This window comes from Alosa sapidissima, chromosome 1, assembly GCF_018492685.1.
Source record: "Alosa sapidissima isolate fAloSap1 chromosome 1, fAloSap1.pri, whole genome shotgun sequence".
NCBI classification, from domain to species: Eukaryota; Metazoa; Chordata; class Actinopteri; order Clupeiformes; family Clupeidae; genus Alosa; species Alosa sapidissima.
In genome coordinates, this window is record NC_055957.1 from 24,669,152 (window position 1) to 24,696,056 (window position 26,905).

At 41.5% G+C, this 26,905-nt stretch overlaps 2 long non-coding RNA genes across 2 annotated transcripts; one reads left to right on the forward strand and one right to left on the reverse strand.

Moving 5' to 3' along the window:
- Positions 1 to 8,491: 8,491 nt before the first annotated feature.
- LOC121715172 lies at positions 8,492 to 9,778 on the forward strand. Its single transcript, XR_006033542.1, has 2 exons — positions 8,492 to 8,670; positions 9,491 to 9,778. It is a non-coding gene; the product is annotated as an uncharacterized LOC121715172 (long non-coding RNA).
- A 109-nt stretch (positions 9,779 to 9,887) lies between these two features.
- On the reverse strand, positions 9,888 to 13,627 carry LOC121715168. The gene is made up of 3 exons (XR_006033541.1): positions 13,258 to 13,627; positions 10,781 to 10,895; positions 9,888 to 10,091 (listed from the first exon to the last, which is right to left on the reverse strand). It is a non-coding gene; the product is annotated as an uncharacterized LOC121715168 (long non-coding RNA).
- Positions 13,628 to 26,905: the final 13,278 nt, after the last annotated feature.

Sequence of the window (26,905 nt, forward strand, 5' to 3'; positions counted from 1 at the left end):
TAGTCGTGGTAAGCTCGCCTGGCTCATGTGTGTAATGATGCAGCTGAACCATAATGATTGAAATCCCATGATAGAGAGGTTTAATTAGCACCTTATAGTTGTATACCGCATGAATGTCACACCTTAAATAACGCCAGAAACAGCATTGCAAACTACATGCACGTTTTAGGCGATTTGCAAACTACATGCACGTTTTAGGCGATTTGGTATTATTAGCCTATTGTAGGCATCTCCAACTGTCTCTAGCCTACTGTGAGGAGCAGACACCCTCAACAGAGATTTGTAATAATGTGCCAATAAGATGTCAATGACAGGGCTGTATTGTGAGAAAGCCAAGTGGGCGTATCATGTGGCCCTCAGTGAATGGGCAGCCGGGGGTCGAGCGGGAGACCAGGATGGTAGTGCCCACAAAGGCTTTATTGACTATGGCACACTAGGCAGTATAGATTGGCACTGACTACTTTGACATGCTGGGCATAAAAGAGGGTGTGGGTGAGTAGGAAGCCTGGGATAAACAGAATGCCAATTCAGATATCCAACATCTCTCAACTTTATTTGGATTATTTTGTTTTTCTGATTTAGGTTTTTAAGCACTATAGTCACAGCATGTGATCATGGGCGTAACATTTGAAATGCTTTAGAAGTGTCCATCAAAAGCCCATTTCGAATAATAGGCTACACCCATTCTGTGCAAAAGGCTGATGGTGTTAGCATGAACACAGGGACATGAAGAGTGTAAACAGATCTCTATTTTCACCCCTATAACCATGGCAGCCACCATAATCAGAATACTTTGTGGGGGACATGCCTGAATGCATTAGCCTAGGCTACATGATCACATTTACCATGGTAATATCACACAAAGGAATACCCAGAAAGCACATGCAGATGTTGCACAACCAAGTTTTTGAATATTTGCAACTTTAACCACTATGGACTTATCTTATATGATTGGGCCTAGTTATGGTTGTAATTTGTTCAGCTCTCAATGGGTGACTCCATGGATACAGCCTTGATGGCAGCTAAATATATACTGAACAATGCTGAGTCTTGATTTTACATGGAACAGTTCAATCAGTCCATGAGTTCCCCAGCCCAGCCTATGAACAAATGCACTTGACACTTAAGCGTCAGTGTGCAAGCATCTTCAGTTCAATCACTGACCTTTCGAATATATATTGTAGTCCTGAACGTGTTAATGTTCATGTGTCATACTAGGAATATGATTTCATGTAAAATAGATCTTATTTGTCTTGCATAACATGGTAGTTGGCAGACCCCCAGTGTGGACTGCATAGAGACAAATCTATTTATGGCACACACTATGCCTGCAAACTCCCTGGACCTTCCATCAGCCTTGTCATATTTATACCCTAGATAACATGTCCTTTCAGAATTTATCGAGGGAAGAAACATTGTCTGCACAACAAATATCAGAAGCGTGTTGATTTTGAAGTGAGAAATGCCCGACAGACTATACAAAGACGTCCATCAAGACCTATATCACGAGAACTGTAGATATAGCAAGTAACATATGAGCTATACAGTATCTACCAATAAGGCGTTTAAACTGCAGTAAACTCATGATACATGACAGATTCACTTAATTTGAAGTCAAGTCAGATTAAAACTACTAGTGGTTGACTAAAGTAAAATGAAACATGGATGTGGAAGTTAAGAATAAAATGAAATAGAATAAAGCGAATATTAAATAAAGTAAAGTGTAGATAGGAAGTGAAAAGTCCAGAGAAGTAACACAGAACAAAACCCCTAGCTTTAAGCACATAGTGTAAAGAAAGGTGAGATGCAAACAAGTAGGTTTTTAGCCTTAATTTATTGGAGGGGGCAATCACACATCGGAAGTTTCCTCATATTTCAGTTTCAGTTTCATTTTGTGAGCGAAATAGTGCTTTCCCAGTAGATTTCCCTAATTCCCCATGCTGTGGGTGTTTGGCTGGCTTTTCTGCAATACAAATTTCAGTACTTTAGTTGTTCTGCCCTGTGGGAAACAAGACATTGGCCGCTCAGGTGTTTTTGAGCGTCTGAAATGTGGGCACTGGTCGATTGCACACTTGTCAAGTGATACACACGTTCATTGGCCAGCCTCTACCTGAAAGTTAAACTTGTAGATTTGTATATGAAAAGTTTGGTTCCAAAATGCTATATCCTCCATTTTAATGAATTGTCATAAATCACTTTTTTCTATTTTGTGAATTTGTCGATTTCAGTGCAAATGTAGCTATTGTTATTCGATTTATCATTACTCAATCAAAACAACACAACTGCAATGTTATTGATATTACCTGAAATACACAATTATAAATAACATGACTTAATAATGTTTTTTTTTTTTAATGGAGATATAGTGTTTTGGAACCACTCTTCATATGCTTTCTTAACATATTTATATAGCACTGCTTCCCTCTAGTGGTTTAATAGGTCACTACAGCACAGGTCACTGGGTGTGGAGCTTTGTCTTTAAACAATGGTAAAACCATCAGTAAATAAAACCATGATCCAATATAACTTTGTGCTAGCATTGTGCTAGTTAGTTATCTGCAGCCATCCATTGGTTCTAGACATGCATAGTTTTAAGCATGTCCTAGGAAATATTACATCACACAGTTGTTGTGCACCACGTAGGTGGTTATCATGGTGTTTTTACTTAAACATTTTTTAAAAAAAATGGAGGGGGGGGGGGGGGGGGTAGAGAAGGGATGGCTTGTTTATGAATGGAGTTGGCTTTGGGGCATGTTTGGGATGTCTAAAGTCCTATAATCCCAGACTGAACTGCACACTGTTATATAACGTTATGTAAAAGCCCACCACCCAGCCGGCATGTGCATACTGTACTCTTGGAGGCAGCAGTTGTCATGTTATACCCAAAGACCCATGGAGATTTGGCTGCAGGATATCCTTTAGCCGTAGGTGCAGCCTCAATATAGACAAAGTGCCATAAAATAAAACACGTCAAATGTCTATTTTGGACAATAACCCAAACTCACAATATTGACCAGTGTATTAAAATTCTCTCCACAGAAAATGAATTACACTTATACATTTCTGTCCATCCCCTACTCCATCAACTCCTTATGTGTATGTGAATGAATGTTCTTTTGTGTGTGTGTGTGTGTGTGAGTGAGTGAGTGAGAGGGTGATGGTAAGGACTTTGTCCTTGTCAGAAATGTGTATGTATATGTGAGTGCATGAGTGTGTGTGTGCGTGCGTGTGAGTGAGAGGGTGATGGTAAGGACTTTGTCCTTGTCAGAAATGTGTATGTATATGTGAGTGCATGAGTGTGTGTGTGTGTGTGCATACTGTACTCTTGGAGGCAGTGGTCATGTTATACCCAAAGACCCATGGAGATTTGGCTGCAGGATATCCTTTAGCCGTAGGTGCAGCCTCAATATAGACAAAGTGCCATAAAATAAAACACTTCAATGTCTATTTTGGTAAATAACCCAAGTAAATAGCCCAATTTTGGTATTTTGGTAAATAACCCAAGTAAATAACCCAAACTCACAATATTGACCAGTGTATTAAAATTCTCTCCACAGAAAATTAATTACACTTATACATTTCTGTCCATCCCCTAATCAGACCAGTGTTTCTCAAACTTTTTCAGACCAAGGACCACTTAATCAATAAAAAATAGCCTCACGGACCACCTAGCTAAAAAAAAAAAAAAAAGTAGACCTACTTCAACAGTAAATTACACATTAGGCCTACTCACTGATTGTCTTTGCACCTTGCTTATTGTGTCAGAGAATTTATATGATTTAAACTGGCATGCCTTACATAGGCAGTGTTGCAGAAATGTTTGGATTTACATAAAACTTGGTTCAATATTGCAAACAACTCATCTATATTATATTTTACCACGTCTGCTCACGGACCACTTGGGCTAGCTTGCGGACCACCAGTGGTCCCCGGACCACACTTTGAGAAACACTGCAGTAGACAGTCAATATAATAGTGCAAAAGTCAGGCCAATAAATGGCTGAGGTCGTTCTGTTTGACCTAAGTATGCAAGTGGCATAGTGGTGCAAGTTATGTAAGAGCAGCAGAAGTGTGTTCAGAAGTGTTTTCAGGACAACAACAACAAGTTGCAAAGTGTGCAAGTGTACAAGTGGAGTAGTGCAAGTGGAGTAGTGCAAGGCAGCCATTGTGGGTCCAAAGTCCAGGATGTTATGTAGCTGAGGGTGGAGGGGGGAGAGAGTTCAGCATCCTAACAGCCTGGTGTATGAAGCTGTTGGTGAGTCTGGTGGTGCGGGAGCGCAGGCTTCTGTACCTCTTCCCAGAGGGCAGTAAATCAAACAAATTGTGAGCGGGGTGACTTGCATCACTCACAATTGTGGTCGCCTTGCGGGTGAGGTGGGTGGTGTAAATGTCCTTCAGGGAGGGGAGTGAAGCACCAATTATCCTTCCAGCTGTGTTCACTATGCGCTGCAGGGCTTTCCTGTTGTATTCAGTGCAGCTTCCGCCCCACACAGCGATACAGCTGGAGAGGATGCTCTCAATGGTGCCTCGGTAAAATGTAGTCATGATGGCTGGTGGAGCACTTGCTCGCCTGAGTTTCCGCAGGAAGTAGAGGCGGCGCTGAGCTTTCTTCGCCAGTGATGCAGTGTTGGTGGTCCAGGAGAGGTCTTCACTGATGTGCACCCCCAGGAATTTGGTGCTGCTTACTCTCTCCACCACAGCACCGTCGATGGTCAGTGGCAGGTGTTGGGTGTGACCTCTCCGGAAGTCAACAACAATCTCCTTGGTCTTGCTGACGTTCAGCAGGAGGTTGTTGTCCCTGCACCACGTGGTCAGAAGGTCGACCTCCAACCTGTATTGAGTCTCGTCGCCCTTGGTGATGAGACCCACCAGAGTTGTGTCGTCAGCAAATTTCACTATGTGGTTGTTGCTGTAGGTTGCAGTGCAGTTATGCGTCAGCAGGGTGAAGAGCAGCGGACTGAGCACGCAGCCTTGGGGGGCCCCCGTGCTCAGTGTGATGCTGCTTGAGATATTGTTGCCAACATGTACTACTTGAGGCCTCGTGACAGAGGAAGTCCAGTAGCCAGTTGCAGAGGTAGGTACTGAGTCCCAGTTTGTCTAGTTTGCAGATGAGTTGTTGTGGTATTATGGTGTTGAATGCAGAACTGAAGTCTATAAACAGCAATCTCACATATGAGTCTCTTTTTTCTAGGTGGGTGAGGGCTGGGTGGAGGGCAGAGCAGATTGCATCCTCTGTGGACCGTTTGGCTCGGTATGCAAACTGGAAGGGGTCCAGGGTGGGGGGGAGAATGTCTGTGTGTGTGTGTGTGTGAGTGAGTGAGAGGGTGATGGTAAGGACTTTGTCCTTGTCAGAAATGTGTATGTATATGCGAGTGCATGAGTGTGTGTGTGCGTATGTGTGTGTGTGTGTGTGTGTGTGTGTGTGTGTGTGTGAGTGAGTGAGAGGGTGATGGTAAGGACTTTGTCCTTGTCAGAAATGTGTATGTATATGTGAGTGCATGAGTGTGTGTGTGCGTGTGTGTGTGTGTGTGTGTGTGAACCTGGCGCAGGTTCACTTTACCTGCGCCTCCAAGGTAAACTTGCATGCCTACAGTGCTTGGACCGGACAGTTTCACATTCGGCCCTACATAATCCATCTGTTAATGCAGGCATTCAACAATTTGTTATTAAAGCTAGGTTGCAAGCACTCCCCACTCAGTATAACCTCTCCCTGTGGTATCACAACGTCATGAACCATTTTGCCTTTTACACAATGAGAGCACAATAGAATCAACCGCGCACATAATGAACGGTTGCCCAGCATTTAAAGCACTCTACATAGCCCCATAGACAAGATCGCATTGTCGACATTACAGCCAACGAACTACGCAGAGTATATGGACAAAGTGTAATACACACAAACAAAAAGATACAATTGAACTGGTTCACACACTTGAATGACAACTCTCTAGAAAGTGTTCTTAGAGACTCTCCAAATACTCCTGACATTGTTGTTGTTGATGATCTTTTAAAAACTTTAAAAAACTTGTGATTCTGGAAGTGGGTTGTTGCTTTGACATGGACCTGTGTTTCTCAGAAAAAAATGTTAAAATACTAGCCATTAACTCATGCTCTTCCAGTAGGTGGTTATAGCACAAAACTGGTTGTACTTATTTATGGTAGCCTTGGACATGTTCATAGACTCATAGAGGATTGCAAATTGCTGGACTTAACAAGAAGAAATCTAAGCAAATATCCAAATACTGCTCTGTGTCAGCTATCATAGGCAGTCTGCATGTATGGAGAAGGCGATGCCATCTCTACCCCTGATAATATGTATTTATCTACTGATTTACCTGTAAAGCTGTAATTACTTGCACAGTGTTTGTGTTGCTGTGTGAGACACAAATGGGCTCTTTCTTAATGTAACCCTCTTTTGCCTCAGAGGGGTGTGCTAGTGTAACCTGGGTCCTAGGGTATGGTTCTCACCTTTTAAGCCTGCTGTTTAACCAGAGTAGCTTAAGCACCCCTACCCCGGTATAAAGGTTCTACTTTGCTCTATTTAACCAGTGAGTGGAGATGGAATCAGTATAACAAACAAGAATGTATTATAAAACACAATAAAAAAAGAATGAATGAATAAAACTATATGTACAAAATATCCAACTATGTATGCCCAGCTACTAGGCCAAAGTCAAATAGACTGGACCACCTTAAGGGTCAGTGTCTGCGGAAAATATTTAAACAGGATATCAAAAGTAACGATTCAAATATAAATATAATTCTCTGTGTGGATATAAGTTTTTAAAACTGTACACCAAAAAGTAGCGATTAACACGTTAAGTATAGATTAGTCAATAAAGCCCTGTGTGGAAGTACATGTACTGTAAAACCTAGCACTAAACAGTATGATTCAAAAGGTAAATATAGATTAGTGATAAAAGCCCTGTGTGGAAGTACGTGTACGGTAAAACCATACACTAAACAGTATGATTCAAAAGGTAAATATAGATTTGACGATAGAGCTCTGTGTGGAAGTGCGTGTAAAACTACACTAAACAGTAGTACAAACAATCTCTACTCTCCGTTTGCAAACTGATAGCAATACCGTTACCCTGAGATGACCGGTCACTCAACATACAGTAAACAAACAGACATTACATATAAAAGCCGGCAAAATAAAATAAAACCCCCGTTGCAGGCCCGTTTCAGTTCGTGTTGACAGGTGACGTGTTGTACTCACGGTCCCTTTAGTAACAAACCGTGCAGCAGAGTGTGGCTCTCCTTGTGTTTCCCGCACAATAGGACCGCGCGTTCAACAAGTGGATTCGGTAGCTTATCTCCCTCGTAGCCGGAGGAACCACTGGCTTTCTCCTGGGGCCTCATGTACAAAGCTTGCGTACGCACAAAAATGCTGCGTACGCCACTTCTCACGCTCACGTCCGGATGTACGAAGACTGACTTGAGCGTGAGAATGTGCGGTCCTCCACGCAAACTTCATGTCTGGCGTACGCACATTTCCAATGTGTATCGTCAGTTGGCGACACTTAGAGGCAATGCAGAGCAACAACATTAGTTGATCGCGAGTCTAGGCCTTTATTTGCACAGTATAGTGTGAAACGTGGGTTATTAAAAATGATAACACTTCGAAAGTAGGCCTATGTTTCTAAATGGACATGCAACATGTTCAAAATCTACTAAGTTATGCAACAACCTATCTATAATGACAACTGTAGACTTATTAGAGGATACGAATGAAAATGGAATGTGAAACCTATTGCCTACACATATAGATAGAATAGATAGGCTGACTAATAAGCGCGGATATAAGCTATATTTTCCTTAGTATGATTGACTGCATAGGATACTACTTTCCTCGAGTAAGCATTCGCATTATTGTTGTCACACTTGTGTGCAAATATAGGGATATGATCTAGAAATCGTAATGTTGTGGCGATGTGGCCTGGATCAAGTTTGTTTATTCCACCTCGAGTGCGCGATGCGTGGTAGCCTACTTGGACACGATTGATTTTTTTTTTTTTTTTAATTAATGCAGTTGCGTTGTAATGTTTCAAATGCATCAAACCCAGTGCGAACCCTGTTACCTACTTGCAGACTGACCAATAATTCTGCCACGGTCTCTGACCCTATAGCTAGCCACTGCTACGCTCTGCCACTACTGTTTTGTTATTAATTATAGATGATAAAGACGTAAGATTCTTGCCATTTCGTCGGATAAACACTTCTACCTCGCATTCGCTGGAGATAAATTTTTTTTAATTAATTTGATGATTTCAATTATTAAACTTTGGAGCAGGTTCGAGTATGAATGGATCCACAATTTCACAAATGAGTTTTCATTGTTATTAATATTGCGGGATAGGCCATTTTGTCTTCGCGGAGGTCTGCGCTCTCGAGTGGCCTTCTAGTTAGCATCATAGACTGTAAAAAATATGGACAAAGCGTCTGTGACGTCACCCATAGATTTTCTGAAGAACGCTTATGAAGCCGTTTATGGGGGGTATGGGCGGCGCCATCTTGGAAAACCTTGGGAAATCCTAACCCCGCCCACCTCCTGAGCAAGCCGGTGAACCCGCCTCGTCGTCAGCCCGAGCAGCCTCAGCTAAGCTATCTGTAACGTTAGGCCTACAAGATGGACTGGCACAGACGTTGCTGTAACATAATTTGCTGGTAAGTTTGATCTGCTAACGTGAAGTTCATGTATGTTTCTTAATGCCATGTTCAGACACTTTTTAATTTTGTATGCTGAAAGGTATTCGGGTGAACGGTTGAAAAGTTGAGAATGAAGAGATGAGTTTGCAGATTCTAGCTTCTAGGTAAAATAAACTAACGTTAGCTATCCCTCCCTTGCTGAAGTTACGGTAAAATAACGTAGAGTAATTGAGCAGTTTAGCGTTACAGGTTCAGCAACTCGTACTGACAAAAATGTATCTTTGCCTTTATTGTTTTGTGATTAACGTTAGCATCTCATATCCTCAGTGGCAGCCATCATTGTAACGTTAATTAATTTACGATAACATCAGCCAGCTCGCTGTATTCTGTCAACGTGTGGTGTGAATTGATAACAAAATCGTAGTAGGGTATTAGTTAACTTGTACATCATGAATTCATTTTGATTAACTCTTAATATCACGTTTTGAAATCGCTATATTGCTCTAAAGTTGTCAGTGGTAGCTTGGTCTAAGATGACATTGAAATTTCTCATCGGTGGCCATTTCACGATCCAGCGTTCATGTTCGGTTAGCTTGCTTTATTTCCCCTTCTTGTCAGGCTATTATCAAAACGTTAAATCCAGTTAGTGTCCAGTGTTTGGCATAAAAATGCCAATATTAGTGTAGTTTGTCACTGAAGACCCATTTCAAATCGCACAATAGTACTACAGCATTGTACAATAACTGTACTTTTGTTTATTACAACAAGTAGTGTTGGTTTGCATTATCTTGTAAGATATATAGGTACTAATGAAAAGTTTACCTTTCTATTTTGGCAGTTCGCCATGGGGAGGAGGCGGCAAGGAGGTCCATAACCTGGGACTAGAGGTCCAGGTGAAGTGGTTTGGCTGGTGTGTGGTGATATTGAACCCATTGAGACTATACAGTACATTTCACTTTATGTCTATTGATGGACTGTTACACCTACCCTTTACTTATGCCAAACCCATTTCTGTTCTTTAAATATCAGAAAGCAAACTTACTGTTGATGGCACTGAACTTGCACTTGGAAATGTTTATGGAACTTTTCTGAACTGTGAATTACATTAAAACTCATGCCAAACCAATTTGCCTGTGCTTTCAAAAACATTTATACAAATCCGTCAGCTTCAGTCAGTAGGTTGAATTGAAGACCCAGATGCAGAAGTTAAGGTGATTTTTTTACTTGTATATCTTGAGCATTACAGGTAACCACTGCATTTGTGAAACTAAAATAACAAAAACTAATATGTACTAAGCTAGTACATAGTCAATACATATTAGATCACAAGACACAGATGCAAATGCTGTAAATAAAGGTGAACAAAGTCCTTGAAATCAGAAGCTGCCACTGCTCAATGACGTCTGTCCCATCTGGTAGGATTTCAAAATGTTCCAGATCTGAAAACAGAAATATTGGTATATGTCACATCCTTGAACTTACTGTAAACTATGAACAAGTGCTCACAAATTAAGCTAAAAAAAAAAAAAAATGTATGTGGTAATCATAGACTGTGGAGGCAATATATGACAACAACGAAGTAAGATTTGCAGACTCACTCCCAATATTTATAATGAACAACAAACTCACACAACACTTAGCTGAATGGGGACAGGACACGCATATTCAACTATTGCACATGCCCTGTTTATGCGGGCAATAAGCAAAAACAAATGTGGTGTATTTAAAGTAATGTAGAATAAATATTTCTTGTATTTTTGTGTTTTCAGTGAAACAGTGTAAGCTCATATCTACACCCTATTGAGGTAGTTATTAACAGTTAGGCCAAGGTCCAGTCAAACAATAGCCAGCCACTGGTGCCATATTGTTTAATTATGCAATCTGTATCCAACCAAAACCTGCTGATTTGAAGGCATAATGCAACTACTTTCCGTGTGTGACTTATCAAAAGATGCTAATGATAAATTATTTTGATAGTTATTGCACAGATGTGCCCTGGACTGCTCAAAATAAAAGGCCACTCTAAATGTCTGAAATGCATTCATGTTTGTTCAGTATATGGTAACGATGTCTGGAATATACAACCAGTAGGTTGCTCCAATTAAATATATGAAAAATGTCAAAGTACCATGGAATCAGTGCTGAAGTGATGCTTCTGAGTGTCGACTGCACAGACGAGAATTGAAGTTAGGAGTCCAGAGCCCTCTCCAGCACCCAGCCTGTCTGGATTACCTACAAGGAAACTTTGCATAGACAAGAAGTGTTCGTTCAAATTTGTGTTTAACAAATAAATGGCATCAATAGAGTGTCAAACGTCAGTTATAACTATCGCTTGTTATCACAGCTCCATGTTCAAAGTATACGGTCAATGGTTCATAGCGGTTCACAATTTTGCCTCAGCTAGCCGACAACAAGCCTTTTAATGCTTCGGCTGAAGTTTTTTTTTATCTTAAACGTGACAACCCAAAGACTGTATAAATTGTCAATGGACTAAGCATTCCCACAGAGCGTATTTACAAAAGGTTCTTTGACGAGAACATGCTTTGTTGCACCAGTATGTTTGTGAACTAACGTTAACTTTAGAGCTGTCTGTTCATTGACTCACACCTGGCTAGTATGACCAACGTTAAGCTAACTCATAACGGGAGCACAATGGTTTTCACTTACGTTAACTTTATTCAAGTTAACTAAATGTATCAGGGCTTAAAATTCATTTTTCAAAATGGGGGGGAATTCCCCCCTTAGGTTATTCATGTAGGGGGGATTTACACAATTTGGGGGGGAGGGGGGGTCGATTCTGATACCAAGTCAAGAATTGCGATTTCAATACTTCGATACTTTTTAAAAAAAAGTGATTTTGGGGCCCCCACCACCCTGACGTCATCAGTAATATATACTGTAGTGGGATCATTCACAACAGTGGACATCCTAGATTCTGCTTGACTCTCTCCACACACACAAACACACACTGAAAATGATAGCTTATGTGATATGTTTCTATCATATATTTTTTAATTCATATAGAGTGTATTTATTTAATAATGCATTTTTTAAAGTATAGCATTTTACTAGTAATTACTACTAGCTAAACATATTTAGTAATTTGAATGCCTCATATTGACGTTTAACCTATAACACTTAGGCATATCTTTAATGTGGTGTGTAGGTCCAATTGAGTGCACATTGGTGATGAGTAGGTGTAATTGAGTGCCTGTCACTTTAAGAAAATACCTGAGTAATTCTATGGAGTAAATATAGCTGCAAGCAGCAATGAGGGGGCCAAGCAGTTAGTTCAGCAGGCCAGATTTGCCATGTAAGTCAATGCTGTTGCATCAGACATATAGCCTTAAGCAGTCACAGCAAGTTCCATGCCATACAACCCAAGATTGGCTGAGTTACAAGGTCAAGTTTCACATCAAAACATAACTGATTTTGTGGGGCTGAACCAGTGTCGCCGCCCCCTCCCCCAGCCAGCCCACCGCCGCAACCGCCCCTGCCCATCCCACCCCGTCCCACCCTTGCACGCACACATTAGAATGAACTAGATGGAACTTGCTGTCATCAGTTTCACATCAAAAATAAAAGATTGACTGAGATATGATCACACTTGCTGTGATTTAAACATAGAGGTCAAGAATTGACGTCATAGGGTGTGTTGAACTCGGCTTGGCCCAAGGATTCCAATGATACCTCATTTTGCCATTCGGGTCAACAGGTCAAAAGTTACGTGCGTGAACGCACGTCCAACTTTGGCCTGTTGGTGGCGCTAGAGCGCTGGAGGTGCCGGCATGAAACTTGGTGCAATTAATTATTGGCCTGTCCCCAATCAATGTGCCAAATTTCACAACTTTTTACCAGACGGTTCTATGGGCTGCCATAGACTCCCATGGCGGAAGAAAGTATAATAATAAGAAATCATAGAATCACAATGGGTGCCTTCGCAGCTTCGCTGCTTGGCCCCCAATTAGCCCCCCTTCAACCTGACGGTTTTAGGCTGTAGTCGCTAGTGAATAAAAGTTGTGCATAGTGCGGTATGTGTATGCAAATCATTATGTTTTCTATGTCATTAGATACAATAAATGTTGACATGTCGAAGACAATCTTTCTGGGATCAAGTGTTGACGTGACCTGAGCTAGCAGGATAGTTACCAAGGAGCTCTTTCCAGATGTAAAAGTTTGCCATGGTAGCGTAGCCTATTTGCGTAAGCGCAAAGTGGTTCTCTCTCTCTCCGTGTGTGTGTGCATCTGCATGAGGCTATGTTCAATTCAACTCGGTAGTTGATCAGTCCGGTCAATAGCACCGCATTCACGCCACATAATGATTAGGCTATATTAACGTCATCAGACAGGCTGTAAAAGTGTATGCGGGAATTTCTCGCATTATGATGGCTAGAGTTGCGGGACTTGAACAAATTATGCGCAATACCCGCAGTGCAATTTAAGCCCTGTGTATGTGTGTGCTTCTGCCATTCGGTCATCATTTTCGACATTAACTTATTTGAGGCGATATGACGCTAACGTAGCCTAACGTTAGTGCCCACTCGATGCTAAATAATGCTAACATCTAGTGCTACGTGAAATAGTAGTGTTATGAATATCACTTACCTGAAAAAAACTGGAACGAAGTCTTCTGAAAGTGTCGGTTAGTAGGCTTCAATTAATAGAATAGCAAACCATTTTATGTCAGCTTTTTGAATAAAGATGTTCAGAAAGGATGTGGTAACTTTGTGTATAATCATGGCTGAGACGTCAAAGTTTCAGGGTTTCCACTCAGCTGGCAACGTCTGCTGCTGTATGCCTCGACGTCAGCCGTCAATCAAGCCGACCACGCCCTTAATTATTCATATATTATATATCTAAATGTGATCTAAACTAATGAGTTAGAAAAAAAATTCACCCCCCTCACAGTTGTCAGGCACTGGGAAACTACCGAAAAGTACAATAAAAGTCCATGGGACCAGGCTTTAAAAACATGTATTTACGCTGTGAAAACAGACATTTTAACATGGGAGTCTATGGACATTTGCTCGCTTTTGGGACCAGTCCCTAGCGGATTTTCGATGTATTGCAGTTTTTCGAACTTCCGGGTAGGCTTCATTGTTCAGATTAGAATGTTGCCGCTTGGTTAGCATATTAAAATGAGTGTGATTGAGGGAGGAGAGAGGGTGGAGTGTAATGCTCGTGCATGTACGCTTAATTTCACGTTAATTGGGATGTACAAAGAAAGGCTACGTGGAATGTATAAGTATAGTATATACTTTTTTGATCCCGTGAGGGAAATTTGGTCTCTGCATTTAACCCAATCGGTGAATTAGTGAAACACAAACAGCACACAGTGAACACACAGTCAGGTGAAGCATACACTAATCCCGGCGCAGTGAGCTGCCTGCTACAACGGCGGCGCTCGGGGAGCAGTGAGGGGTTAGGTGCCTTGCTCAAGGGCACTTCAGCCGCGTGGCCCACTGGTCGGGGCTCGAACCGGCAACTCTCCGGTTACAAGTCCAGAGTGTTAACCAGTGGGCCACAGCTGCCCATGTTGAATGCTGCGTACGCACAGTTTCATACATCAGGATTTTTTTGTGTGTACGCTACTTTTCAGGTTTGCACGTACACAATGTTTTAGTATGAAATCCACACAAGTCTTTGTACATGAGGCCCCTGGTCACCAGTGGCGCTATCCGGGTGGCGGTGCTCCCTCGACGGCTACTCAGTGGAACCACAGGTGTGCCTGGAATCCTGTGGTGCTAACTGAGCAGCAGTTAAACTAAAGAAATCTCAGCGAGACGTTTCTTATTACACTAACGTTAACGTTATGTTTACCTCAGAGCAACTGACTGCTAGCCTAACGTCAAAAAGTATAGAAGTTACTTTTTGCTAACGTCACTCTTAGCTAGAAACTAGCAGCAATATGCTAGGTTAATCTCCCCAAAATGAAGGGCTGAAAATTAATAACATTAACGTCGTAACTAAAAGGTAGACACCTGTGCCGGCATATACCCCACTTGCTTCTTGAGACGGGGTTAACTACCTACTTTCACTGTAACTTACTCTTTTTGGTAGTTACTTATATCTTCGGAACCCAAGCTTCTTGTGTCTCGTCACTTCTCACTCTCTCCCTCCCCTTCTTCTTTGTGCGTGTGTGTGTTCCACCCTATGGTTCCACCCCTCTCCCCCCACCAGATCCCACCCACTGAGCAATCTGATAGGCGGAGGGTGGTAGCTGACAGTTAACTGGTCCTATGACATTCCTTGTCTCTGTTATCAAGCTAGGTTTTCCCCACAATGAAAACTACAGTTCATCTCACACAAACCACAAAGTAAACAAATTGCCAACAGTCCATTTGGGAGAATAATTAGCTAGCTGACAAATAGCTAGCTAGCAGACTAATAGCTATACCGTGCAGGTTAGACAATAATGCCTAGTGTAATGCCACTATTCACCTTATTCAGCCCCGCCCATTTTTAAAAATTCCACGTTGTCTTTAAACTTCCGGTTGGCTAGCTACGTCTAGTTGGCTTCATTGAGATAACACGGCAGAAGAGGATAGAGAGGCTAACTTACAGAACAGCCGCTCCAAAGTCAGTTTTTTCCTAACTTCAGATAGGAAAGATGTATAACAGAAATGTCTTAAGTCACCAAAATCCTAAATAAACGTTCCTAACTTTAGGATGACCCATAATATATGATACCAGTCATCTCGATAGAGCTCTGCTATCTCAATGTATCGCAATGAATGTACTGCTCAATCGGAAGTTCGGAGACAATGTGGGCAAAGCTAGCGCCCCCATGTTTGCGCGCGGAATAAGGTGAATACAATGGGTGTGTTCGAAACAAGGGGGCAGGCGAATTCCCGGAAGTAGAAGAATCGACGTAGGCTGGAGGGACCACCTCTCTGCTAACTCCCATAGAAGTCCATTCATTCTAGGATTTTTTTTAAATACCATAACTTCATATAACATATATCCTGTGCCGATATTGTAGCTTCTGTGTAATCTACATAAACACTACAAAGGCAAAACAGACTCCATTACCTCGTCTGTAACGTTGGTTACCCGTAAGAAGAATAGTTAGCTTGTTCGGTTGGAGGGAAGCTAGCTTTGACGTAATCTCTCTTTCGCGCCGTAGGGAGATAACCGTATTGTTTGGATAAGAAGCTCAGTCTACCTTACTGTCTATGACGGTAACTCATAAGCAAAACCCATAGATATATCTATGAGCAAAACCTAGCATACACGACCGTATGTTAAGGTAAAGCATTACACAGAGGCAACCTAATAATAATTAAAAAAAAAGTAAACCTATTTTTTTTTAAAAACGGCACTAATCATTTCAGAGGTTTTCGATGGATTGACCTAGGTCGGAAAAGTGGAAAGAAGATTAGCTTCAAGGCTATAACTTTTTTGTTTTGTTTTAGCATGACTGTTTTTGAAGATGATCATGTATGGTAGCTTCAACATTAACACGACTTGGTGAGAATGATATTAATAATAATACATAAATAAATGTTTAACTTTGATGACTTTGAAGGCGAAGGAAGTGTGAGAAGAATTTCTGTGTATCTATCATATGAGTTACAAGATTCAGTTCGATGGCTAACGTCACGAAGTTAAGTGTGAGTCTGCGCAGTACTGGGGGGACCAACTGAAAAATCGTTCTATTTGACTCAGTGCCCTCCCATTGAAAACGACGGAGTCTGTTCGTCCATTTCTTTTACTGTCTATGGTTCGAAACGGGTAAAGTTGCTGCCTTTTAAAGGTGCGATTTGTAGGATTGTTACCGAACGTTCTGCAGGCCAAAATCAAAACACTGGTGAACGTTCTCAAGACTACCAGACGCGAGCCTCTTCTGGGTTGCCAGATGTAATGAAGACTTAGCTAACGTTAGTTCACCTGCAGCTTTAACGTTTCTCCAACCATGACCCAGCTACACATTACGGAAACAATGAAAACAAAAAATACCTCTCTAACCAACGTAACATATTTAGCTGAAGTTAGTGATGCAAATGATGTTTAGCCTAGGCTACCTGTTGTGGAGAAATATGGCCAGCTCTGTGTCAGACTTGATATTCTTCATTTGACGAAGACGTCACCATCTCAGGAAGCTCCTCCGATGTCCACTTAATTTGTTTCTTGTTTTAATTTTGGAAATTTGCCTGCCTCTAGTAGGCGTTCATGACTACAACTGACAGCTGTTGACAGTTGGCCTTTGCTAATTTGGCAACCCAAATAGGAGGACGCGCTAGCCCATTATTTATATGCTATTCTAGAATTAATCGTTGAAAACATAAACGAAAATTCCAAGAGATTCCGCCCCGTAACTCATTTTTTTTTCATGGGTTTTACGGGGTTTTACGGGTTAGAGTAATGTTGTCAAATAAGCCATTACTTCAATTCATCGTGTTTCCTTACTCTCTGACAACATATGGTAATCATATTTGGAATGGTTACAGTTTATTTTCCATTATTTCCTACATACTGGACCTTTAAGATATCTAACTGGGGAGCAAGGCAGCAAGTGCGGTTCAAAACCGAAAAAACAAATTCTGCTGCCTTTTAAGATATCTTAGAATTCCCAAATAACGGTCATTTTTGGAGGCAGCATCGATGCACACTTCATGCTCCCTCCTACCCATAATCCCTTGCGGCAAGGTCTGAAACAGCTGTGAAAGGTAAACAAATATGGCGGATGACATCGGTAATGGCTGCTGAATCTGTTTAAAATGGCATTTGTGTGACCTTATTTTGCTTAGATTTGTAGATTAGAGATGAGAAATAAACAATTTACTATCTGATTATGCCATTGTTGTAACCATTAATAGCGTCTGGTCTGATATATTTGCCGGCCGTAAAACTAATTTATACCGTTAGCCTGCTAGCTTACGAAAGCTAATTTAGTTTAACGTCCGGCCTTTGCTAACGTCATACCGTAGTGTTAACCAAAGATTCTAGAGTGCTACGCTCATTTTTAAAAGATGCATTTAATCCAAAGTCATGTCTAGTGAGACAGCTCTCTATGTAGGGAGGGAGGCAGTAGGCAGCTGTCTCCCGTTTCAAACACACCCAATGCCTTTTGTTGAAAATCAGTTAGCTAGTAGCTAGAGGGTTGTGAATTAACCCTGGGCTACATTAGTATTTGGAGTGCTGTGTTGTTGTAATCAGTATTGGTCATTCCAAATAAATGAATTAAATGTATGTGTGTGTGTATGTATGTATATGTGTGTGTGTGTGTGTGTGTGTGTGTGTCTGTGTGTGAAAGAGAGAGAGAGAGCCCTTTTGTATTTTCTTTCCATCTGTCAGCCAGTAGATGGGGATGTCGAGCCATGGTGGTTCTTGACAATGAGTCAAAAGACATAAAGCAATTCATAAATTGCAGTGCCCCCCATCCTGTGCCTGGTTAGCACGCAGACTTTCTCAATTGTGAGAGTGGGTCTGGAAAAGGTTAATTGACTTACGACTTCCAGCAGGGGCGTAACTATCAGTGAAATTAAACTTAAATAACATATTACAGCACTTTTCACAATGCTCAAAGTGAAGGGGGAAATCTCACTAACCACCACCAATGTGTAGCACCCAAGGACGGGTGCATTAAACTCTTACCAAATCATTTCAGAATAGCAATCTCGTAAATGAAGGTTTTAAATGCAGTTGTTTAGTCAATTCCAAAGAAATACACGTCCATGCTGTATTAGCGATATGCATGCCCGTGTTTTAGGGACATTGGAAATGGGTTTAAATGGAATCTTGGCCAGACGGACCTGCAGAGCAAATCCCAAATTTGCCAAAAGGTTCGTATGGGTATTCCCAGGCTACCCCATCAACAGACTTTTGCAAAACTTTGTGTGCATCCTGCGGTAGTCATGGTGACCCTACATGTCAAATTTTGTGCAGTTCAGAATGTCTCTTCAAGATATTAACAACTGAAGTTTTTGACATTTTTGGTGGTGCTAAAGCACAAATGAGTGGGTTGATGCGGCTCCTTGAAACCATCATATCACAAACAGTTTGTCATCTAGGATGCGACGGTTCCTGAGTTATTCTGGGAAAACTGATTTCAGCCTACCAGGCTTTCGGAGTACTTGGCACAGAAAGGGGGGAATGGCCCCAGGGGGCCAATGCTTCTTTTCCTTATCAGCAAAGTGGGGATACCAAGTAAAAAAAAATGTAAATGTAAATCAGGTTTCTAGGCCAAGTATACTTGTATTGTGTTTGTGTATACAAGGAATTTGGTCTCTGCATGTATCCCATCCATGAATTAGTGAACACACAGAGCACACAGTGAAGTGAAGCAAACATTAACCCAGAGCAGTGAGCTGCCACGGTACAGCGGCGCTCGGGGAGCACTGAGGGGTTAGGTGCCTTGCTCAAGGGCACATTCCTACTGGTCGGGGATCGAACTGGCAACTCTTCGTTTCCAAGCCCAAAGCCCTAACCAGTGCCCCAAGTTCTATGTGGCCTGGTGTTCCAGGGAAAAAAAACAGCTGAAAAATAAGCAGCGCTGCAGTGCTCATAATGCTCAAGCTTTTACAGTAAATTCTGCAGGTGATTCATCAGTGGATGAGAGTGTATTATGGATCTGGGCTGGCCTCTAGGGGGCAGCCAACTTACACTGAAGCCCGAGTGTTGTGACCTGTGCTCCACATCAGTGTGTCCTCACCGGCCTCTGCATCTACCATGTGGTTGTGCTGGTTATGGCTCAGCTCATTCTCTCTGCATGGCCTTTTGTGGTGCGTGATTGTCCAGGAGTATTCCCCCTAGAGAGTTACATAAACCTTTATGTGAAGTTGCCATGGTTTTCACCCGTGGACTGGCTGGCTGTTTCCGTCACATGGACTCACACGAGCCACCGGTGGCAGCAGATGCTATCTGCATGTGTTTTTGTGAATTTTGTGTAACCGCTCTCTTTCTGTCACCATCTCTCTTGTATTTCTCATACACACATACTCTCTTGCATAGACACAAACACTACCGGGTTCAAGTGTTTCCGTTCTGTCTCACATGAGACAGAGAAGGATGCTCTCACACACAGCTCAGTGTCTCATTACTCTCTGCGTGTCTATGCGACATTCCCACATGTGCAGTGCAACTTTGACTGATTTAGTCTTCAGTGAATTTAACTTCATAATTTCTCGTGTAATTATTTTTGTAACTCCCATCCTCTGCACAATGTCCAGCTCAGTTAATGTGGGTGTTGAACATGGACTACCTTCTCTGTGTTAATGTACTGTAGGAATAATTATTGTGTAACATGATGACGGTACTATCTCTTACCCAGGATCAGAATGGGGAAATGGTAGGCAATGGATGTTACTGCTATTAAGCTCATACCACCATTGGATACTTATTGAATGGAGGAGCCCATTTTTGCCTGGAAAGACATTTTATTTTTCAGTGCTTTTATAATGCCCCACAGAAACAGTTATTTTACCATTAGTATTTTTTTTGTGTTTTTTTACCCTCACATGTGTTGCATATAACAAAATCTTAAAAGCAATAGCAAAATGAATAGCAAAAAGTGTTTTCCCTATTCTATAATATGTTCTATCAATGTATATGCTAAGTGCAATCCTTCATTGGAAATAGAGTAATAATAAAACTCTAGGCAAGGCTGATGTTTTTTGTTAAAACTCTTCATGTCTTATGTCTCTTTGTCCCTTCTCTACCTATCTCTCTATCACACACACACACACACACACACTACTGTATCTCTCTTTCTCTCTCTCACACACACACACACACTATCTCACTTTCTCACTTTCTCTCTCTCTTTCTCACACACACACTATCTCTGTGCTAAAGAGGAGAGGGCATATCCAAGTATCCAACCTATCCAACTTGTTTTAGTGCTCAGTTTGAAATCCAAGATCTATGGCGGTGTGAAGGTGCATTAATGCCTACAGCATGGGCATCTTGCACATCTGAATCTGTATTTTTGTAGTTAAAAATACTGGCAATTTTTTTTGGTGAAACCAGTAGCCTACTTTTGGTGATGTGATGACATTCTAAAAGTGCAAAACAATGAATGTAGCCTCTGACTGGTGCTGAATTTTCATTCGTAATTTACCCACACTTGTTGTGATTATAATATTGAGATTCAGGAAGATGATCCAGTGCAAAATGAGTAACTTGTAGGTTGCTCACACACACAATACACACCCTCTCATACCAACCTCAAGTTTGAGAACTTTAATGATCAGTTTCTTGAGAACTTTAATCTTCCAATCAGAAAACATAGAACAGGTAATGTGTGTTTGCCCTAAGCATTGCTCAATCTGGGCATACATTGACAATGGCAGAGACTTGTCTCCACTTTGTAATGCTTGACAAGTTCAACTGTGCTTCAGGGGGGTTTACCTAACACACATGCATAGGCCTACTGCACAGCTATGTACCAGCTACCTACTATTTTGATATTGATGGTAAATTGTGTATTTATTCAATTCAATATGTTCATATAATACTATAGTCGCCTACTCCCACCATAATACTATTAATGTTTGAAAAAGTAATGTACATGTGAGTGCAGTGTGTGAACACACTGAAAAAAATAGTAGATACTACACACAAAGGTAGTATAATGAATTAGGTGTGCACCGAACCCAAGATTCGGTTTCAGATTCAGCCGAATCATCAGCTTTCTGAGGGGATTCGGATTGTGACAAACCTTATCAACCGAACCGGCCGTAATCATAATATACTTTGAGGGGAACATTTAAGACTGTACTATAGGAATACAATAGAGAGTAAGGATATTATAGAGGTATAACAGAACATCATAGAGGTATTAAGCCCAAAATCCACTGGTGATGACATTCACCTCTATGGATTTGTCACTGAAGAGATAGAACAATTTTCTAAAACTTGGCGTCGACGTGCGGCTTTGCTTTGGAATATGAATATGTAGAATACCATAGAATATGTGATACGCGTGGCATCATGAATGACAGCACATGACAGGAATGTGGTATGGCATGTTTCCCACCTCCACTACCCTGAGTTCATTAGAACTACTGGCATGACCCCAGACCAGAGGTGGAAAACTACCAGGTGTGTCTAGGAAACACACAGTTAGAAGTAGGAGGAGTTTACAGCTTTCTGATAAAGTGTTGACATTAGACACCCTCAATTTCCAAGTGAATGTTTGTCTAAACTGATTGTTGATTCTCAGTCTAATGGCTGTTCTCTCCAAAACATGTCAGTATCATTTCATTGTATAAGTCATCACATGCACAATTGTCAAAATTAGTCAAAATCATGATACCATGAATACTATACTATATATATACTACCTATACATTTCCTTGTTTTTTATTTATGTGTTTATATTGCACAGTTTTTCTCAGTCGCTTCGGTACATTTCTCAGATCAGAATTGAAATTCTCAAAAAAACAGTTTCTCATTTCTCTACTCTTACCCTAAGATCCTATTTTTTTCAGTTTTATACACAATTATAAATTGTATTCTGTTAGCTAGACAAAAAACAGTAGTAACCATTGTCAATGAAGGACTGGACTAAGACTGAAAGGTGGACATGAGGGATATTTCAATGGTCTTTTTAATTTGTGTTCTCTGTTGTTTTTTTTTTTTCATTTATGTTCTTTGCTCCAACTGTGATAACAAATCCTTGGGGCTATGTTTTCAGCATGTGTGAGCGTCTCTGTGTGTGTTTAGGGGGGGCGTGATGTGCATGTCTCATGTACTATAACTGTAACAGGATGTGTATTTTTTAGTTCAGACCAGTGTTTTTTTTCTGTCTGGCAGCTGCATGTTTCTCTTTACAGGAGTCTGTCTGGAAGGGAGATGAGGAGATAGGGGAGGGTGTGGAGGCCCCAACAACAGCTGATTGAGAATCCATATGCTCATGCTTCCCTTACTGGTTCCCTATGGTCCCTCACACCCAGTTCCATTTAGTAATTAAACAGCACCATCAGTTCTGACTCCTCACCACACCTTCCCTGGTGCTTTATTTGCTAATGAAGACTGCATCAGAGATCACATCAGCATGGATGATGGCCATTGACCTTCTCCACATGGACAGGAGAATTCTCCCCAAGGCAAAATATGGAATGTGTACATGATACGTGCTCTGTACTGGCCTGCGGAAAACAAACTTCTCCACTTGCACTATAGGGCAGGTTGAACACGCACAACAGTATGTGTGGATGTGTGCGGATAAGGACTTGAAGGTCCTATTTAAAGTTAATGGGGAAACATGATGCATGCAGAGGGTCTGTGCACTGTAACCCATATCTGTGAAAGTGTGAAGTGAAACTTTTGTGAAAGTTTTGTGACTCTGACGCCGCCACTTTACCCCACCCACTGGGCAAAACAAATTAATGATGATAAAAACGTGCACCTGGATAGCTTCAGTGGCCAGATGTGGATTAGAACATAATAGGAGAGGGTGAAGGAAGTGTGTCCAGTGTTTCAGACCTGAGGTGCCTCAGCATGTTGACTCGTCCCGCCTGCTCGTGGCCGTGGGTACAGCTGAGCGAGGCTGACCTTTCACTGTACAGCCAGTCACATGCTGCGCTGAGCTCTGTGTTTTGATACATGACACCCCAGCTGACAGATATCTGAGCCCGGCCTGACACACGCAGTGCCGTAGTGCAGCAGCCTTAACCTCAGGGTCTCTGTGACAAACACACCCAGGCTCAGAGCAGAGCTGTTTGTGTGTGTAGACCAAGTGTGTTTGGCATAAAGAGCCTTTTGTTGACTTCTTATTCATACAGTAGGATAAAGTATGGGAAGTGAAATGTTATGAGGTCAGTTGGTAGTAGAATTTTGGCAGATTTGGGAAAAATGGCCTCTGTGGATATCTGCGAAAGAATAAAATAGAATAAAAGCAGAGAGACATAAATAATGTAGTTGCAATCCATAAGCCTACTGTGAAGTGCTTGCCAAAGTTCCCTAATCTGAGGAAGGAAACTTGCCACAAACATCAGCATTCTTTATCACATGCCAGAAACTCACGTTTTATTTAGACACGCACATTTATCATCAAATAGTTCACTTCATGTGGAGCAGCACCTGGCTCCTCTGATGCGTGTGGCGCCGCTGAGTGATGCTGCGTTTGAACAGTAGGCTACTGGGGAAGAGGGGCCAGGATGGGGGGGGGGGGGGCGTCAGGCTCATCCCTTTCCTCTGCACATGTTTAAAATTAACACATTGCCCTTGATTCAACCTAAAAGGTTAGAAGTCACCTCCACTCCCCCCACAGTCACGTTGTCACTGTCGGAGGCTGAAGATGAACATCAGACAATTGTTTGAGAGGTGTGGGGCGCATGGAGGCTTTTCCTTCTCCTGGCCCAGGCAGGATGCCGTGAGTGTTATTGCAGACCCACCCAGCAGTTGGGAGAAAGCTGCTCTGCTTCCCCACCCGTGGAATGAGGCTAAGAATAGAAGAATGTAGGGGCAAGACGGATGGTCACACACTACAGCAACTGCGACATAGACAACAGCGTCAGTATGGGTGCAGGATATACGCACGCACACACACACACCAGTTGTTTGTTCTCCTTGATTGCTGACACTATCAAGTGTGGCTACATTTACAGGGCCAAGTGATTGTTACTTTTCTTATTATGACAAAGTTCTCCATGATGTCAAGATCTAATATAAGTATCACACATGGTACAGCACTAGCTCAGTACAGCAAATGAACTTTTATGGGGATGAACTATTACAGACATCATAAAGATTATACAAACATTTTAAAGGATCTTTCCTAACTGAACCATTTAATTGAGTTTTTCAGTTTCCGTTGCTGTAGTTTAAGGTATGCCCTGAGATTTGCTATCAATCAAAGCTTATCTGACTCTTTATGTAAATCGCAGAGCCTAGGTAGTCTCTGATTCTCTCCGACACATCTGACTCTGACTAAAGACTGTCAGTATCCACACAATGAGAAGTAGGAGAGAGATGCAGGAGAGCTGGCAGGTTGGGTAGTCCAATAAAATAGTATAATTTAAGCACAAGACACTATGGAAAGTATAGATAGTAAAATATAGTAATTCAAAATTAGATCATTGCTCAGTCAAGACATGAAGTATTTCATTTGTTTCAAGTTGCGCTTCCAACTCTGGCACTTTCCAACTCTCATACTGTACTGTGTATCTCATTAAACAGGAGAGGCGCCCAATAGATCAGTTGATTCTGTATATTGGGTGCACAGACGGTATCATTAGTCATGCTGGAGTCTGCTTCACAGCAGAAGGAAACAGAGTGCCTGTAGCTACTGACAGAATATTACTGGTTTTACATGACGGCCCCGTCTAACAACATCACACAAAATAGGTCATCACAGAGCTTTCCATTTCCTCCCACCTCTGATGAGAGGCCAGCACCCTGCAGTCCACTCAAACACACGTACACACACACTCCACATACACATCCACACACACACACGCCACACACACATAAACACACACACACACACACACAGCACCCTGCAGTCCACTCAGTGCATGTGCACATGGAGCAGCGCAGTCACACAGTGACTGCCATGTGATCAGCACTTACACCTACTAGATAGCATCTGATTACCTGGGAAGATTGAATGTTAGAGGGACAGCTAACAGCCAGTGTGCTCACAGTGTTATCAGAGCAGTAGTAAGCTGAGAGGCATTTATATACTTCTTTTCTTCCCCTCCTTTTTTCACCATGGAAACTCTTTCCCTTCTATTCCATAGTGAACTCACATGGAAATCTTTCTGTCAACCCCACAAAAATATCTCTCTGCCCTAAATTATATTGTAAAACATTTTCATATGGAACATTCTCTGAGGAAGTGATTAAAAAGTCATTGATGTGGAAAGAATTAAATAAACAAATGGTATGTTAAAGATTCTTGGCCCATATTATTTTCCTTAAGAACCTTAATCCACTGAATAATTTCTCTAAAATGTGAAATTACTACCTTTAAATGGATATTCCACCATTTGGGGAATTACATCATTTTTACTCATTTTCCACCTCACCTTAAGTTAAACAATTGATTTTTACCTTTTTCCAGTTCATCCAGCCGTTCTCTGAGTCTGGCAATACCACTTTTAGCTCCAGCCTAGCATAGATCACTGAATCAGATTAGACCATTACCATCTCCGGTAATTTTCCTATTTAAAACTTGTCTCCTGTCCAGTTAGAAAGTGTAATAAGACCAACGGAAAATTAAACGGCGATTTTTTTAGGCTGATTTGACATGAACTATACTCTCCTTCCAGCGTAAAAAAATCAAGGAACACCACGGGCGCAGCAGCACAATGATATCATGCAGCACCTGAAAATAGTCCCTGCAGGCTAACTTCCAGCAACAAGGTTGAGCTGCAGCAGACAAATTGGTTAGTGACTGGATTGTTTGTATTTATTTATTTGTTGTGGATAAGATGAAGGTTCTGATAATGGAAGGGGGTGTTTGCATTGTTTTATTGTAGTGTTTTCGTTCTCTTTAGATAACACAATCAAAGCTACCTCAGGCCACCTATTCTAACGGTTGTTCCTTACATAGCCACTAGGATACATGGTGATATAGTTCCATTTAGAAATACAGGTAATCCGGATTTCGTAATCCTGAAAAGGTTGTATCTGGATCAGGTTGATCCAATCCTCAGGCATAAAAGAAACATGGATTACCTGATCCTGGATTGTAAAACATGGGATTTCCAAATTCGGATCATTCTGATCCAGTTTAAACGTTTTGAACAACTGGGCCCTGGATACTGCAATTTTACCCCACTTGTTTTTGAAAAACTGCCAGATTGGAAGGGGATCGGATCGAACAGCCCTTTTTAAGTTACTGGAGAGTAAATCTTCTCCCAAGTCGTAGTTCTCTTGCAGACTGAATCACATTGTCCTCCAGGATTTCCATATATTTTACTGAATTCATTTTACTTTTACCTTTACCAGCCTTTCAGGACCTGCTGTCGAGAAGTATCCCCACAGCATGATGCTACCACCACCATGCTTCAAATTAGGGATGGTGCGTTTTTTGGTGATGTGCAGTGTTTGGTGTCCACCAAAAATGGTATCTAGTCTGATGGCTCAATTTGAAAAGCTCAATTTTGGTCTCAAAGATCAGAATCGACGACAAAACACTGCCAAAATTTGTGTCTGTAAAAAAGTTTTGTAGCATTGTAGATCCAATTTGCACATGACCGATGTATGTCACACTTTTCCTAATTTCTGCCTAATTGTATGCGCAAAGACATAAATTCCTTTATTGCCTGTAACTATAAAGCTGTTCCACACATGTTCAAAC